The sequence below is a fragment of the Pteropus alecto genome, unplaced genomic scaffold (genome assembly GCF_000325575.1).
Source record: "Pteropus alecto unplaced genomic scaffold, ASM32557v1 scaffold67, whole genome shotgun sequence".
In the NCBI taxonomy this organism is placed as follows: domain Eukaryota; kingdom Metazoa; phylum Chordata; class Mammalia; order Chiroptera; family Pteropodidae; genus Pteropus; species Pteropus alecto.
In genome coordinates this window covers 1473428-1489522 of record NW_006441061.1, presented here as the reverse complement: position 1 = coordinate 1489522, position 16095 = coordinate 1473428, and the positions used below count along the sequence as shown (strand labels likewise).

General features: G+C 39.3%; 1 protein-coding gene and 1 long non-coding RNA gene across 3 annotated transcripts in view; one reads left to right on the top strand and one right to left on the bottom strand.

The window, feature by feature from the left end:
• Positions 1-4295, bottom strand: part of LOC107196123 — a 39187-nt gene extending 34892 nt beyond the window's left edge. Inside the window, exon 1 of the long non-coding RNA XR_003048168.1 lies at positions 3977-4295. This is a non-coding gene — a long non-coding RNA (uncharacterized LOC107196123). The remainder of the gene's footprint in view (positions 1-3976) is intronic.
• Positions 1-16095, top strand: part of NR6A1 (nuclear receptor subfamily 6 group A member 1) — a 184082-nt gene that overhangs the window by 88452 nt on the left and 79535 nt on the right. The gene's annotated exons all lie outside the window — the stretch shown is intronic.

Below are 16095 nucleotides of genomic sequence, written 5' to 3'. Positions count from 1 at the left end.
TCACACATTGGCTGGGCATACAAATATTTCCATTTTATTCCAGTTGAGTGACATGACCAGCATTAGTATTTAAGGATACTTGTTTATGAAGGCTGGCCTTCTGTGTTGAATAGTGTCTATCTGTCTATATGGAATCACATCATGAAGCTTTAAGGGGAAAATATTATATGTAATAGCTACTCCTTTTTCAGCTCTCTACTCTGTGCCTGGTATCTTACTAGATGCTTCATATACTTTATTGGGAGTCCTTCAAGGTAGCTGTTTCCCCACTTTGCAGATAAGGACACTAAACCTCAAAGAGGTGAATTAATTTGCCTGATATCATCTAGGTAGTAAAGTGCATACTGGTCATCAAACCCAGGTCTGAGGGACTGCAAAGGCCCTGGCTCTTTGCTATTCTGTTATTGTCCATGACAATGATTCTGTGAGGAAGATTGTAGAATTAGTTGCTTCATGTGTTTAGGAAGAACTTTTTGACACTAAATTAGTGCTATTCTGGAGCATTTTAATTATATTGGCTGCTACCACCTATATCTGTCACTATTGTCTTAATAGTCTTCGTAAACTATTGTAGACTAAGAAAAAAAAGAAAACTTTGATTTCTAATTTTTTTTTTCCAGCCGTTTCTCAAGTATGGTGCTAGCTACTGTGTCATACTTGTCATTGTAATTTTTCACTTAGAGATTAATTTCTTTCATGTCCAGCTAGATGTGTAGTTGAAGACAGGTTTTGTGGATATGAGCGTTGTCTTCTAGATTAGTGCTGTCCAATAGAACTTTCTAGAGTGATGGAAATGTCGTGTATGTGTGCTGTCCAGTATGATAGCCACTAGTTATGTGGGGCTAGTGAGTGTTTGAAATGTGGCTATTGTGACTGAGGAACTGAATTTTTAATTTTATTTAATTTTGATTAATTTAAATTCATAAAAATAGCCACATGTGGCTGGTGGCTATTGTATTGGACAGCTGCGCAGTTTGAGGTCATCACTGAAGCTTGTGTTTGATAAGTGATGATAGAATTAGAGAAAATCCAGTAATTGGTAGTTTAGAAGTTGCTGATTTGTTTTTCAGGAACATTAATTTTGGCATGTATTCAACTTAAAGCCATGGGACCAAATAGAGTAGAACAGTTAAGATTTCTAACTTTTTGATCATCATGATCTCTTTTGATAAATATCCTAGGTGTGATATCATTTAGGACTTGATATCATTTAGGATTTGTGTTTGCTAATGGATCACAGAAGAAAGCAGAAAAATAAAATCATTTACAGCTTCATATATAGGGTCCCCTACTGTTGAAATAGGACAGCAGTCTGGCCTGTTGGTGCTTAGTTTGCAACATGAGGGCCTAGACAGGAAACCCATGTACTGTTTTCTTCTCATTGATTGAGATTGGGGAATTAACTCTCTCTCCTCACCTAACATGTCCATTAATTTTATTTTTTAAGTCTAAAATGAGGAAAGTAGAGGCAATTTCTAAATTTAGCCAGGGAGCTACAATAACTTAATAATCAACAAAAGAAAATATAGTTTTCTGGTATTCCAAAATAAGTCCTTAGGGCTTTGATTTTAGTTCTTTGTTTTGGAAAATATAACCCAGAACTCAGAAATGTACTTTCTATGAAAGATTCGATTTTAAATTGATAAGTATCTTCCAAGGAAACTTTTGATGTAATTAAGTAATAGGTTTTATGTGGTATTTTGAAGAAAAAATTATTTCCCTGGTATTTAGATATATTTTGGTTTCATTTTGATTGTCTGGTCTTGTGAAATAATATGTAAAAGATTTTAATTTTGTTATGTGTCACTTGTGTTATTAAGCATATTTTTCTCTGACATTTTATTTGTAAAACACGGCTCTCCTTTCTATCAGAACTCACAACTAATCAACTCGGGATGCTTTTGATTTTTCTCTGACTGTGCCAGGGCATTGAATGAAGTTCCCTGTATGAGAAAAGAGAGCACATGGGACTCGTGACTTTATGTACTCCAACAATAGAGCTTTTATGACATTGGAGGTGGTTAAAAAAGCTAGAAGTAGCTCTCAAACATGGCATCACTGTGTTGCCTTTTTTTTTTTTGTATTCTCAGAGCTGCCAGGAGTGCATCGGGCCTGTAATTTCCTGTTCTCTGAATCCCCCATCTTTCTGCGGCTCCAAGCTTTGTGTCCCACAGCCTGTGACTCTGTGCTAACAAATCGCTATTGTCCAGTGGGGCGAATGGTGGCTGGAACTAAAGAATTGCTGTCTGGTTTCTATTCAAATCCAGGTAGTGAGATATATGAATGGACTTTTCGAATCGTCATGTGAATAACGTCTGCTCGGCGTGAAGGCTCAGAGCCACGCTAGGAAAGATTAACTCCTAGGCTGACCACTAACATCCTTTGTGGTGGGAGGTGGAAACATTCCTGAGTATCATTTTTATTCACACTTAATTTTCCATTTCATCCCCCCAAAGGAGGATTAGCCATTCAGTTACTTGGCCACTTTTCTCCAAGTTTCAGTGTTTCGGTTGATAATATGGAAGTTTGGGAAAATGCTAAGTTGTTTTTCACTTAGAACACTATTATTTTCTATCGTAAGTTTTCTACCTTACATTCGTTATGGCATAAGTTATCTTTACAGCATACATGCAAAAATGAGAGCTAGCTGCCTTTTCCCAGAAACCAACCCTTTAAAATGCTTTCCAACCAATGAAGGGAAAAATCCTCCTTTTTTTTTAGTGCATTCTGCTTATTTGTGTTTTTTCTCCCAAAGTCCAAATTTATACAAAGAAAATGTAAACAACTTCAAATGCAGTGTATTTACCAAACAAAACAAGCCTCCTTCAAATTAGGAACCAACTTAAGCATTTGTAAGTATAGCAGAATCAGGATTTTAAAAATCGCATTTGGAAGCTAGGCTCTAGTTCATAATTCTCATTCTTGGAAAATTATTTTATCTTTCTCCTGTCTACCTGAAAAAATGTCCACAGGCTTGAAGGATCATGCTTTTTACATTCCTTCCATATCACAGGTACTATGGAATGGAGAGCCTTTTATGTTTCTTTTTGTCTTAAACTCAGACAGCTTTGTAAGCAGTAGTATGTAGATTACAAGAGTTAGACAAAAGCAGGCGCGACTGAGAAGAGTTGGGTTGGGGGGGAGCTTGGGGCACTTCCTGTCACTCAACACATTCCAGATCACTAAAAAATTTCCACACCCTCTGCATTCCCTCTTGCCCACCCCAGATCCCAGTATTTTCTGATTCCATATGTTGTGGTATTTATCACACTCCTGTCGATCACTGGGCTCTAGCAAGACTATTTCAGAGAAGATGCATTCCTTTAGATTGCACAAAGCATAGATGGGAAAATGGCTGGCAGTTTCAGAATCTAGTCACGATCGCACGCATGAGCACCTCACACATCCATGCCCCTTTTCCCCCCCTTCTCCCGCCCCTGCAGCTGGCTGACCTGTCTCACCCACTGCTGGCCTATCGAACAGCCAGGACTGTCTGGTTTTGGCTCATGCCTTTGTCCATGTCTGGCTTAGTTCCTCTCTGTCTATGCTTGCCTCTACCCCCAACGCCCCAGGCGGCACAAGTGTTTGGCCACACAAAACTACAGATAGAAAAGGTGGTAAAAACTTCAAACTTTGCTAGATTCTCCCACAGTTTATTCTTTTGTGAATTTCTCCCTTCATTAAATACTCTGTTTTAAGAAAACAAATGCAAAATTAATTATCTAAAGGCAAAGAATGCAAAGCAACCTTTGTGTTCCTTATAATAACTGACTTCATAACTCTCTCCAGCTGCGTTATGGGGTGTGTATAAAAAGCTTCTGTTCTGAGAACAAAGGAGCACGTGCAGAAATGAGACTAAAAAATCCACTGACAGTATTTCACTACACAAATTACTTAAAAGATTTTAGTCAAGCCTCTCAACAGATTCAATGTTATAATGGTTTTTAGTTAAAAAAAAAAAATTGAAAGTGCTTACCCAGTAAAAGAACCGAAGTAGTCCTGAACTGTTACGTAAGACTTTTTACAGTTGGATCTTTGTCAAAAGGGGGTGGGGGTGATGGGAGAAAGCAGCAACAACAATCAGAAAAGTTCGAGTTGCTGTGGCTAGAGGACAACTTCTGTGTTTCCAGATAGGATTCTTGCTGTCGAAATGGAACTTCCAGCCAGCACAGCATCCTGTCCCAGTAGAGAAATGAGTTTGTCAGTAAAAAAAATTAGATACTGGAACCCAGGCTAGACGAGGTATTGAACCGCGCCAGATTTCCTTGCAGCCCTGTCTGCTCAGCTCGCATTGAACTATATATGACCCAGATGATGGACAGAAGCACATTCAGTCATGTGCACACTGGAAGAAAGCGGATTTGCTGGTCCCTGGCAGTGCAGGGGTTTGTCTTCTGATTGGGCTGTGCCCTGATCAGTGAAATGTGAAGCCCTCACCATTCAGAGGCCGTAATTCAGGACTGGCAGTTTGAGTGTCTGGCTGCCTCTAGTCACTGAGAGAGACTTTGAAGGTGTTGCTTTTGTTTGGTGGAGGTTGCTTACACCTATGTACTTGTGTCAGGAGCTGTGCTAGTCTTTCTGAACTGCAAGAAGACAGCCTACTTCGCCCAAATCTGTCATCTTATTGTTAATGAACTTGGCTCTAACTTAAACCAATTATTCGATTTGAGAATTTTGTGATCCTAACCAAGGCTCATGTCCAGACAACACCCTGGCCTTGATTTTATGGTAAGGTGTTTTCTTTGATAAGGTAAAAATAAAAGTGGCATTTGACTTTGAGGCTTTCTAGACGATATAAATTGATCTTAATGAAAATCGGATGAGTGAACGGCTGAGAAGTTAAGTTTTGGATTCTGCAGTCTTTGAACATACTGGAACGAAGCTGTCACTCTTATCCTAGTCCTCAGTCGTTCGGGGGAAAGCTACCAAAGCATAGACCCCATCAAGTGGTGACATGGCCTTTAATCATGTGAGACAGCCACAGTCTACTCTCTCCAGACTGTCTGAACTTGGGTCCTTGGATTTTATTTCCCATCTTTCTGGGCCTCTGGGAAACCGGTCATTATATAGGACTGTCAGTTTTGATATTTTTGCTTAGTCTGTGAAAGTTGCTTTGCTCAATGCAAATGAACACTTTTAAAAAATGAAGCAATAAAGTTGTATTATGAGACCTTGGCACTGATATATGAAATCTACATGGACTAATTATTTTTTTTTTCTGGGGACTTTCTTACCTCTTTAGGAATTAGCTTGTATAATCCTATAGTCTGATATTTAGACATACAGATACTTTGGTCTATTTTTTTGCCTCTCTTACCCCTGTGAAAATAAACCCATGGTCAGTGTATTGCATTTGTCTATTTTGCTGTAAATCTGGGTTTGGGTGTTTGTGTACTTATAATTCCTTAGTTGTTGATTACATTACAGTGTCCTCTATACGAGGACTGGCCCGGAATTCTGCTCACGTCTCAACCTCAGGAAAGCTGGGTCGATAAGCTTGCTACCAGATATAAGAATGATCCGGGTTAGAGAAGAGGGGATGCATGTGTTCTCTTACTGTAAGCCACAGGACAATCATTGTTTTTTTTTTTTTTTTAAATTGTGGTACAATATACATAAAATAACAATTTACCATTTTAACCATTTTTTTGGTGTACAGTTTTATAGCATTAAGTATGTTTACATTGCTGTGCAAGCATCACCACCACACATCTCCAGAACTTTTTCATCTTTTTCCCACAACTCTGTACCTAACACTCTGACTTCCTATTCCTCCCTTCCTCTAGCCCCTGGCAACCATCAGCCACATTCTGTCTCTGTGAATTTGACTACGCAGAATACTTTATGTAAGTGGAATCATGCAGAATTTGTCTTCTTGTTACTGGCTTACTTCACTTAGCATAATATCCACTAGGTTCATCCATGTTATGACATGTGTCGTAGTTTCCTCCTTTTAAGGCTGAATAATATTCTGTTATATGTATGTGCCAGGTTTTAGTTTTCTTTTCATTTGTGATGGATACTTGAGTTGTTTCCATCTTTTGGCTGTTAAGACAATCACTCTTGACCATTCTTTTCACAATCTTGTGAGGGCTTCTTTACAGAGCTACTCTGATCCATCTCAGAAGCTGTTCTGTTTTATAAGTTGGAAGGGTTTTGGTGTGCCTTTTTATTCTAGAGCCTTCCTGGATGAGACTTAATACATAGTATACTCCTGGTGATTCTTTTATTCTTATTGGTTCTCTTTCCTATTACACTGTGAGCTTTTCCTGGGCAGGGACTATAGCCAACCTCTCTTGACTTGTGCCTTTGCCTGTTGTATAGGCATAGGACCTGTATAGCAAAATAGATCTCAATAAATATTAGCTGGGAAAAATACGAATGAATGAATAACAATAAAATAATAGTTAATTTTAATTGGTTTTTATTATATACCAGACACTATGCCAGATGTATTGTATACATTCGCTTATTTAATCTTAAAAATGGCCCTATAAGTACTGTTATCTTCATTTACTAGATGAGGAAATTTGTATAAGGCCTCATAGCAAGTAAAGATATAATTGAGATTTGAATCCTTGTCTCTCTTGGCTCCTGAGCCATTATGGTAGAGGCAAACTTCCTAGTCGGGTGACGATCACTGGGCTTGGAAACAGGAGATTTAGCCTAAGCATTGATTCCAAATCAAATATTCTTTCACCTGGGCATCAGGAGCTATAGCCCTATGATAGAGATGGTTCATGAGTGGATGTTCAGAGGAAAGCTGAACAACTCCTTGTTGAACTCAGTTTGCAGGTATTCTGATATATGTACGTTTTCTTTCCTATGTTATTTTGAAAGTGCAGTTAAATGGAATGCACTAGAATGAATGCACTGATGTTCTTCATTCATTTGGCATTTACATACACAGACATACACATATATCTGTATAGGTATGTACACATGTACATGTGAATAACTGACACTGTTCTAGGTACTAAGGAGAGAGTCGAGACCAAAACAGAAAAGATTCTTATGGAGCTTGCATTCTGGTGAGGAGGCAGGAAAAAAAGGAAACTAGGAACTCATGCTGTGAAGAAAATAAAATAGGATAATGTGATGATGGAGAACACCGTGGGGGTGGGGTGGGGAACTCCTTTAATGAGGAAATAGTCAGGGAACACTTCTGCGTGCCAAATGATGAGAAGAACACAGGCATACAAAGAGCTAGAGAAAGTGTGATCTGGGCAGTGAGAGCAAGAGCTGAAAGAAAGGATTGAGTTTGGTGTGTCTGAGGAGCAGAAAGGGTAATATGTCTAAAGTGGAGTGAATGCAGGGAGGTGGTAATGTTGGAAAGGTGGGATGGGGGCCTTGCAAGCTGTGATGAGAAATTTGGATTTTTTCTCAATTGTATTTCTTTCCCAACTTTGTTTTTTTCCAAATGGTAGGAAATTGGAAGATTTTCAGCAGAAGAGTAATTTGTTCCACAGGCCAAAGAAGTCCCTCTGTGCAGTTTTGTCTGTGTTTGGTTCCTGTGGCTTCCTGACACCACCTTTAACTGGGGTCCTTCCCCAGGTGGGGACTTTGCCAAGGCTTTCCCATGTTACTGTCCAGTTCTGGGTGACCTAGCAGAATATTTCTTTTAGAACAGTTCTGGGACTGATATTGGTTTTATTGCTCTTACCCCCAGTGAGGGCTTGTCTGACAGAAGTTGCTTCTGGGTGATTTCACACGTGACTGTTGTCTGGGTAGGCTCGTGCAGGCTGGGTCTCTGTATTAATTTAAGATAAAATCCAGTTTTTAATTAGACCTGATCTTCCTTTATCAGTAATTTAGAAGGACGTCATCTTGGCAATGATGATGGCTGTTTCATTTATATGATATACTTAAAGGCATTCTGATAGGAATTTTAAACTGACAGATAAAGAGGAACTTTTCCAGTATTCTCAAATAAAGTATTCAGATATTCTGACTCTCTTTGGGTTAATTGCTAACATTTGGCCCACATTATTTTATTTTTTCAAATTCTCATGTTCTGAAAAACACAGAAATAACATTACACATACCCGATAGTTTCATTTTATAGGTCAAATTTTTTGACTTTCAAATTTTTTGACCATTATCCAATGTAAGAAAGGTAGTTTATATTATAGTTTGTTATACACATATTTATATCTATGTATCTATATATCAATATCTACATGTACCTGAAACCTCACTTTCATAAAATAGTACTTATGCTTATTATAGGTAGTGTCATCTGATATTTTCTCTTTTATTTTTTTATTTTTTAAAAAAAAGTTACTTATGAGCCACTAAATTGATTTTACAACCCACTGAAGGGACATCCTGAACTCTTAAGAAACACTATAGATGAGAAAACTTAGGCTTTGAGAGGGTATATGACTTGTCTGTTGGCCATAGCAAGGAAGTAGCAGAGCTGGGACTTGAACCAAAACTTGATTCCAAAGCCCTTATTTTTTCCACCACATTATAGAGCTTCCCAAGTGACATTAACCTTTAATGAAACTGAACAAACAAAAAACCACCACCAATGACCTTAAATAACGATTATATAAAATGTAAATTTCCCAAAGCAGTAGTATAGGGAGGGGCAGAAATATTCTTCCTCTAGTTGTTGCCTCTGCATTTTGAAAAGAGCTGCTGGCCACTTGGAGTTGTCTGGCCGTATCTTGGACAGAATGCAGTTGATAGTACTCATTAGTTATGCTGGGAACCCACAGATTCCCAGAGCACTTTGTATCTCATTACTCAGCCTAGCCCTGAGCTAATCTTGGCTTCTTAAAGAGGTAGCTGTGTCAGACCTAGCTTCTGAGCATGAGAGTGTGGCTTCTCAAGAGCGAACTGTTGGCAGTGTGAATTGGAGTCAGCACTCAGATATGAGAAAGAGTATCTAGGGTCTGAGTCCAGCCCTGCCAGAGTTGCCATGTACCCCTTTTCACACATACTGCACCCTGCCCTCCCCCTGCCCACTCCATCAATATCCTGCATCAGAATATGGTACATTTGTTACAATCAGTGAACCTACACTGACACATTATCACCCAAAATTCAGTTTACATTAGGGTTCACTCTTGGTGTTTTACATTATATGGGTTTTGGCAAATATATCATGATATCACATGGGCTTTTTATATGGAAATTTAGTTTGACTTCCTGAGTATTGGAATTTAGAGAAATTGGTTCCTGGAGACCACAGAATATTCTTAGAAAATCCAAAGTATAGCCACTGTTTGTATGTAGATGCCTCAGATCAGTTTCAGTTCTTACCTGCTTTGGCTAGTGCTTGAAGGGGACTTGGAATTGACTATGGAACAGGTAAGGGACACAGGGATGCAGACTTGTTTGCTCAGGTGGCTTGGCAGGCGCTATAGGAGCTGCCATGGGGCTGTTGGGGATCTGGGAGTTATAGAGTCAGATTATAGATGTAGATTATCTGATACAGACTATATCATATAGATTATAGAGTCAGATAGATCTGGCTTCTAAAGGTATCATGCAGCTAGAATTTGAACACACATTGATTTGGATCCAACTTTTTTTTTTTTTTTTAACCAGTATCTTTAAAATATGTGGCATATAAAAAGCTCAGAAATTGGTTTGATCTTTGGGAGGATCTGTACATACCTGTTTTTCATTTTTTAGGTTAAAGGATGGAAAACTAAGTCTGTCACTGTACAAATTTGTAATGATTTTTTAAATCTTATTTGCTTTATTTTTTCTAATTATATTTCTTTCTGAAAATAGAATACCTTTTTTTTTTTTTTTTTTACCTTAAAGGCAATACATATTAATTGTTAAACATGTCTTTTAAGTTTATTTCTTCTGAGAGCTTTACAGTTAAGGCATGTGTCAAGTGTCAAGTACTCATTTTAGAGCTGTTAGATAAAACCGAAACCACTAAAAGCTCAGGAGACACAAAGACTGATTTTGATATTTGATATAGAGATCTGTACTGACCCTTCTTCCTAGCTGCAGGCCAGAATTCTTAATACCTTTCAGATATCTCCATCCTCATTCTCCTCTGGATCCTCAAACCTGCGCACTCTCCTGTCTTCCTTGTTTCTCTTGGTGGGATGATTCATGTGGAATTAAAGCTGTGGTCACCTCTGCTACTTCCTTCTTTCATGGCCTCCATATCTGGTCAGCCTGCCAATTTGGTCATCTCAACCTACACATTGTCTTAGTTTTATATTTCTGCTTTCACCATTTTCTTCCTTCCTCCCCAACGATCATTTTTAAAGCTTACTTTATATGTCAGAAACTCTGCCCAGTGGTTCTCAACCAGGGTTGAGTTGTCAGTGTCTGGAGACATTTTTGGTTGTCATAACCTGGGGAGGGTTAGAAGGTATAGGCCAGGGATGCTGCTGAATATCCTATAATGCAGAACAGCTCCCCCATAAAAAAGAATTATTTGGCCCCAAATGTCAATAGTTTAGAAATTGAGAAACTTGGATTATGTTAATTGTTTCACATCTTATTTAGTTCTCACAACAACTCTTTATATTGGTTTTATTACCTCTACTTTATAAGTGATAAAAACTGTGGCTCACAAGGTTTAAATAACTTAATTAGAGTCACACAGGTAGTGGTGGAGCCAGATTCAAACTCAAGCCTGTCTGACTCAGCCTGGGCTTGTAGTGCTCATGATAGGCAGCCTACTCATAACTCAAGCCCTTAACTTTTGCCTGGACTTCTATAATGGGCACCTACCTCATCTTCTTGCTTCTTGTCTCTCCATTTACGTCTGTCTTAAGTATAGCATAAGGCTCTAATTATACTGCTTCGCTGCTCACAGTCTTCCAGTGCATGTAGAATATAGGTTTGGTTCCTTAACCTGGTACCCAAGGCCAAGGCTGCTGCAGTCAGTCCCCAAACTGCTTTCCCAACTAACATTCTACAACTCTCTTTTCAAAGTTTCTAAAACATGTTTTATTTTCTTATTTTTGCTTCTTTATATTTTCCAATATTCTATAACACCTATACTGCTGTTATAATTTAAAAGCGTTTTGTTGTTGTTGTTTTTTAAATGGCAGAAAAAGGTAATCCAGCTCATCTGATAATTTAGGGATCACAAACTACAGCGATTCTATTTTTATTTAAGATACTCTGTGTGTGTGTGTGTGTGTGTGTGTAAAATATATGTGTATATTTAAAAGATTGGATACTTATGCACCAATAAATGTTAAGATTTAAGTCCCCAGACTTCCTTTGTATAATTCTTTGTTCATGCTACACCCTTTGTCTGGAATCCCACACAAACTCATTATCGACTATCCAGATTCTGCTTGGCCTTCAGCACCCAGCCTGAGCACTACTGCCCACCACTGAGCCAGAGAGCAAAGAGGTTAAGAGCATGTGCTTTACACACTGACTAGCTGGGAGACCTTGAGCAAATAACCCGACCTCATTAAGTCTGTTGCCTCGTTTGTAAAATCGGGATGGTATTTAGCTCACAGAGGATTTTTGGGATTCACTGACAGCTTGCATGTAAAGTGCTTAGCACCATGCCTGGCACGATGTGCCTTCTCAATGAATATTAGTCCATTGTTAGACCCCATTATTATTATCATATTGTTTCTCCGCCTCTTTAATTCTCTTCTCTGTATCTCTAATAGTATGAGCTCTGGAGTCAGAATTCTTACATTTAAATCCTGGACCACCACTACTAGTCGTGCAAACTTAATCAAATTACCTAGCCATCATGTGCTTCAGTTTCCACATCTGTGAATATAATAATACTTGCTACATAAGGTTCATTTCAGGATTAAAATGACATAATAAAGGTAAAGCACCTAGTCTAGGTCTGGCCCATGGTAAGTGCTCAATTTTATGTTATTTCCACTCTTCTAGCACTCACTACATCTTACCCATATTATACTTATTTGGGTACTTGCAAGCTCCCTTATCTGAAGGTTAGCCCCTTGAAGACAGAGATTATAAAATAGTTCTTCTTATACCCTGAGCAGTGTTTGGAATTTAGTTATAATGACATAGTTATATTTCACTTGATACTTTCCCATACTTCAGCTTACTTGAGCCTAACAAAAATCCTGTGAGATAAGCAGGCATAGTGCTGAGTGTTTACATAAGTAGGAAAGGTAGGTTTGGGTGCCTTCTGTGCTTTAGACATTGAGTCCTTCTTTCCCATTATTTATTCTGTTTGGCATTCATAGCTATCCGGCAAGGTAGTGTTTATTACTGCATTTTAAATTGTAAGGGATCTGCAGCTGAGAAAGGTTAAGTAACATGAAAAAAATCCAACCAGCTAATGAGTTTCAGAGCCTGGACATGTTACCACAAATCCTTATTTCCTCATTATTAAATTTTCTTGGCTAGGTGTCAGATTTGGTCGTATCCGAGCCACAATCTCATTTCACTCCTGTCTCTGCTTCAGGGTATCTGGCTACCTTGTGAGCTACAAAGCTATTGAGGTCCGATTCTGTAGTAATGTCAGGGGAGAGAAAACCTTCAGACAAGGACCGTTGGAAAAACTGATCTTAGCTTTCTTAGGATTCCTGTGTTTTAGAGACTGCTAAGAAAGAGTAGATGAACCTACTCAATCCAATGTTGATGATTTCAAGGTCTTAGTGAAGCTTTTAAGGTACTGCTCAATTTACTGTAGGCCCAGGTGAGAGTATTCTGAAACTTACGTTATAAGCTATAATGTGATGGAAAGAACCCTAAGTTGTTTGAAATCAGGAGTCTAGGAATTCCTATACTAGGAATCCTTTTTTGGTGAGATTTTGGGTAGCCTTTGGGTAGTGAAACAGACCTGATTTGAGAAAAGTTACCTTACCTCTCTTGAGGCTTTTTTCTTGTGTGTACAGAGAACATTAAATGCAGTGAGGTGTGTAAAACACCTTGCCTAGTACACTGTAGGTATTTAATAAAATAAAGAAACTAATAATAATAAGTGTATGTTATTCCCATCTACAGAAAGAAGTCCAGCTGGTTAGCCTGGTATATAAGACCTTTGCCAATCTGGCCTTCCTCAACGTCCCTCAGTCATCTCCTGCCACTCACTGTCATGTACCTTAAACTCTAGCTCTACACAATTACTTGTCATTTCAGAACAACTTGAGTTTTATGTTGCCATACTACTGCTTTTGCCTAGAATGCACTTTTCATCCCCTCCCCTTTTCTCCGCCTTCTGGGAGCCTACTCCTTCAAAACTGAGCTCTAATGCCACTTCTTATTGTAAAGTTTTCATCAGATCCTCCCCCACCCCTCATAGATTCGATTTATCACTCCTGCCTGTGAGTTCCCATTAGCACCTTGTTTGTGACCTTGTTTGTGCTTTTCTCGGGGCACTGTAGATAATTTCCTGGTCTGTCTCCCCTAAGTTTCTAGAGGACAGCGACCCTGTGTTAGTATTTCTTCAGAATTCTGAGGCAGCAGAGTGCATCACTCTCTGGCTTAGGGCTTTCCTTTCACTTTGAGCTTTAGATGTGAAAAATGTTATGGCAGATCCCTTTGTTTTAAACCTCTGTGAGGTATAGGCAGTCCACATGGAGGTTAATCTCATTGCTCAGATTTGGACATCACCATGTGTGCAGTTTCTTTAATCCTTCTCTAGCTATCAAAATGGATTTAGCAGTTGGCATCCTCTTTTTTCTGTCTGGGGCAATTGGAGCTTTGTAGAATTTGGCTTGGAGGAGCAGTGACCTTGCCTGACCAATTTAGGATGACCCTGGGGTATAGGACGTGATGTCATTGAGGACCTAGCATGTCCCCAGTGTAGCCAGTGACACAATACCAGAGGCTCTGCTTATGTTTATTCAGGAGACCAGGAATTACATTCGGCCTCTGATTTAATTTTCTGTGACATATCGAGTCTATGTTTTAGCCTACAGAATACTGTAGCTGTGTGCTAGTTCTCTTCGCCCTACCCCTTCCCTACCTTGTGATCTTTAAAATCACTACCTTTTAAGGCAGCGGTCCCCAACTATTTTGGCACCAGGTACAGGTGCTCCTATGAGAATCTAATGCCTGATGATCTGAGGTGGAGCTGAGACAGTGATGCTAGCTCTGGGTAGTGGCTGCAAATACAGATGAAACTTCCCTCACTAGCTGCTCACCTCCTGCTGTGCCCCCGGTTCCTAACTGGGCACAGACTGTTACCAGATGAGGGTAGGGGCAGGGTAGGGAGGCGTGGGGGGGACCTCTGTAAAGTGTTGCTATTCTCAGCTAATAGTCTTACATTGGAAGTCATTACAGCACAGTGGAAAAGACTGTTCTGAAATATCCATGTAAACAAGCAAAAATCATCATTACCAAGAAACTGATAGCAGTGGCACAAGTTGGGATCAATGACAGGTGATCTGTTGCTGGGACTTGTTGGTATTTCTCTACCGCAGGAGAGAGATCTCAATAGGAGCAGAGTTGCACAGTTTGTGTAATGACCGTCCCGAAGAGTAGTAATCATAATGATAGCAACCACCATTTTCTGAGGGCCTACTTAGTATCCAGCCCAATACTAGGTACTAGAGTCACATGAAATAAGCTGGATGAGGTCCCCTTTCTGAAGGAGTTTGCAGCCTATAAGGGAGACAAGACTCATAAAACTGGTTGGCACATTGTATTAACATCAGCTCATTAATGCCGAGAAGTGTACAGGGTGCTGTGAGCACTGAGGAAAAGATGTGTCTGAGACTTAGCATAAAAGGCTAGGCCACTTTTTAGAAAGAAATCATGTGTTTGACTCTTTTCTGTGGGTAGTTTGGCTGTTACCCATTCTCTTAATAATCCATTGCTTGAATGTTTTCCCACCCCTCCCAGGCCAAATTAGGTCCCTTCATTGTTACACATGCCTCCTGCCTCACACTTATCACAATTATAATTCAATATTTCTTTACATAATAGCTTATTGTTTGTCCCTTCTGCTGGTCTGTAAGGTTGAGACCGTGCCAGTCTTCCTGCTTTGAATCACCATCATGAGAGTTGTGCAGGCACCCAATAAATGCCTGCTGAATGAATGATTGAATCTTCACACTCCTAGAGTCCTCAGATCGTCTCAACAATTTATGTGTATAGTGTGTTTGAGGCTTAGGAAGGAATAAGCCTATAATCTTATGGGAGAAGCATCCCACACCAGATCGATTGCCCTTGTGATGACAGTTACATGGCCACACCTGTGTCCTTTACAAGGCAATCCCTTAGATTATAAACTATAGTGCAGAGTAAACAGCTCTGACACTAGGCTTTTTTTTCTCTTGTGTTTTCCACTGTGTCAGGTTTTAACTAATGATGCCATTATTCTCTGAAAAAACAACAACAACAAACAAGTGCTAAAAATGGTTGGCATAGTATTTCGAACCCTAATATCTCACCCAGTAGCTCCTCATTCAAACTCAATATGTGATTGTTTTTCTTTGAAACTGCCAACTTTGCAAAGGCATTGGAGTAAGCCTGGTTCTTCTCCAGGTTCAGCAAGCATGTATTGAGTGTATCAGATGTAAGGCTGAAGCTTTTTACATTCTTTCCATTTGTCTGTTGAAGGTCAGGGTTTGGAATGGATCTGGGCAGGATCTGTGCCTGCTTTGGGGGAGATGCTGGTGAGACTCTTGACTCTTGATAGAGATTCTTGTCCAGCTGGCCATTCTATCCCTAGCACCTAGAAAAGTTCCTTGCATAACACTAGGTGCTCAACAAGTATTTAAATGAATGCATTCGTACCCTACACAGCACTCAGGCTTTATTTCCTTGACCTGTACTGAGTCCTTGGTTAGGTGGAAAGATTGCTTATGGAATTGGGACCCAAGCAGCTCAAAATCTCAGTTAGCTACAACAGTTCAGCCTGTTTGGAAGTTTTGAGGCTCAGAAAATCCTAGCTGTAAGATATCCTTACGTGGATAACTCTCACAACTTTCTCATTGTGCAGATAAGAAAAATAAGGCCCACAGAGGGGCATACTTTGCCTAAGGTTATCCAGTAAGTTAATGCTAGAGTCTGGACTAGAACCCAGTCCTGATCAAATTTTATCTTTTAATTCTTTTTTTCTTTTTTTTGTTTTCTTCTTCTTCTTTAACAAATAGGTTGAATAACTGGAAGGAAGAGTTCGCAAAAAGGCAAAATTTCTTTAAAATGGGCTTG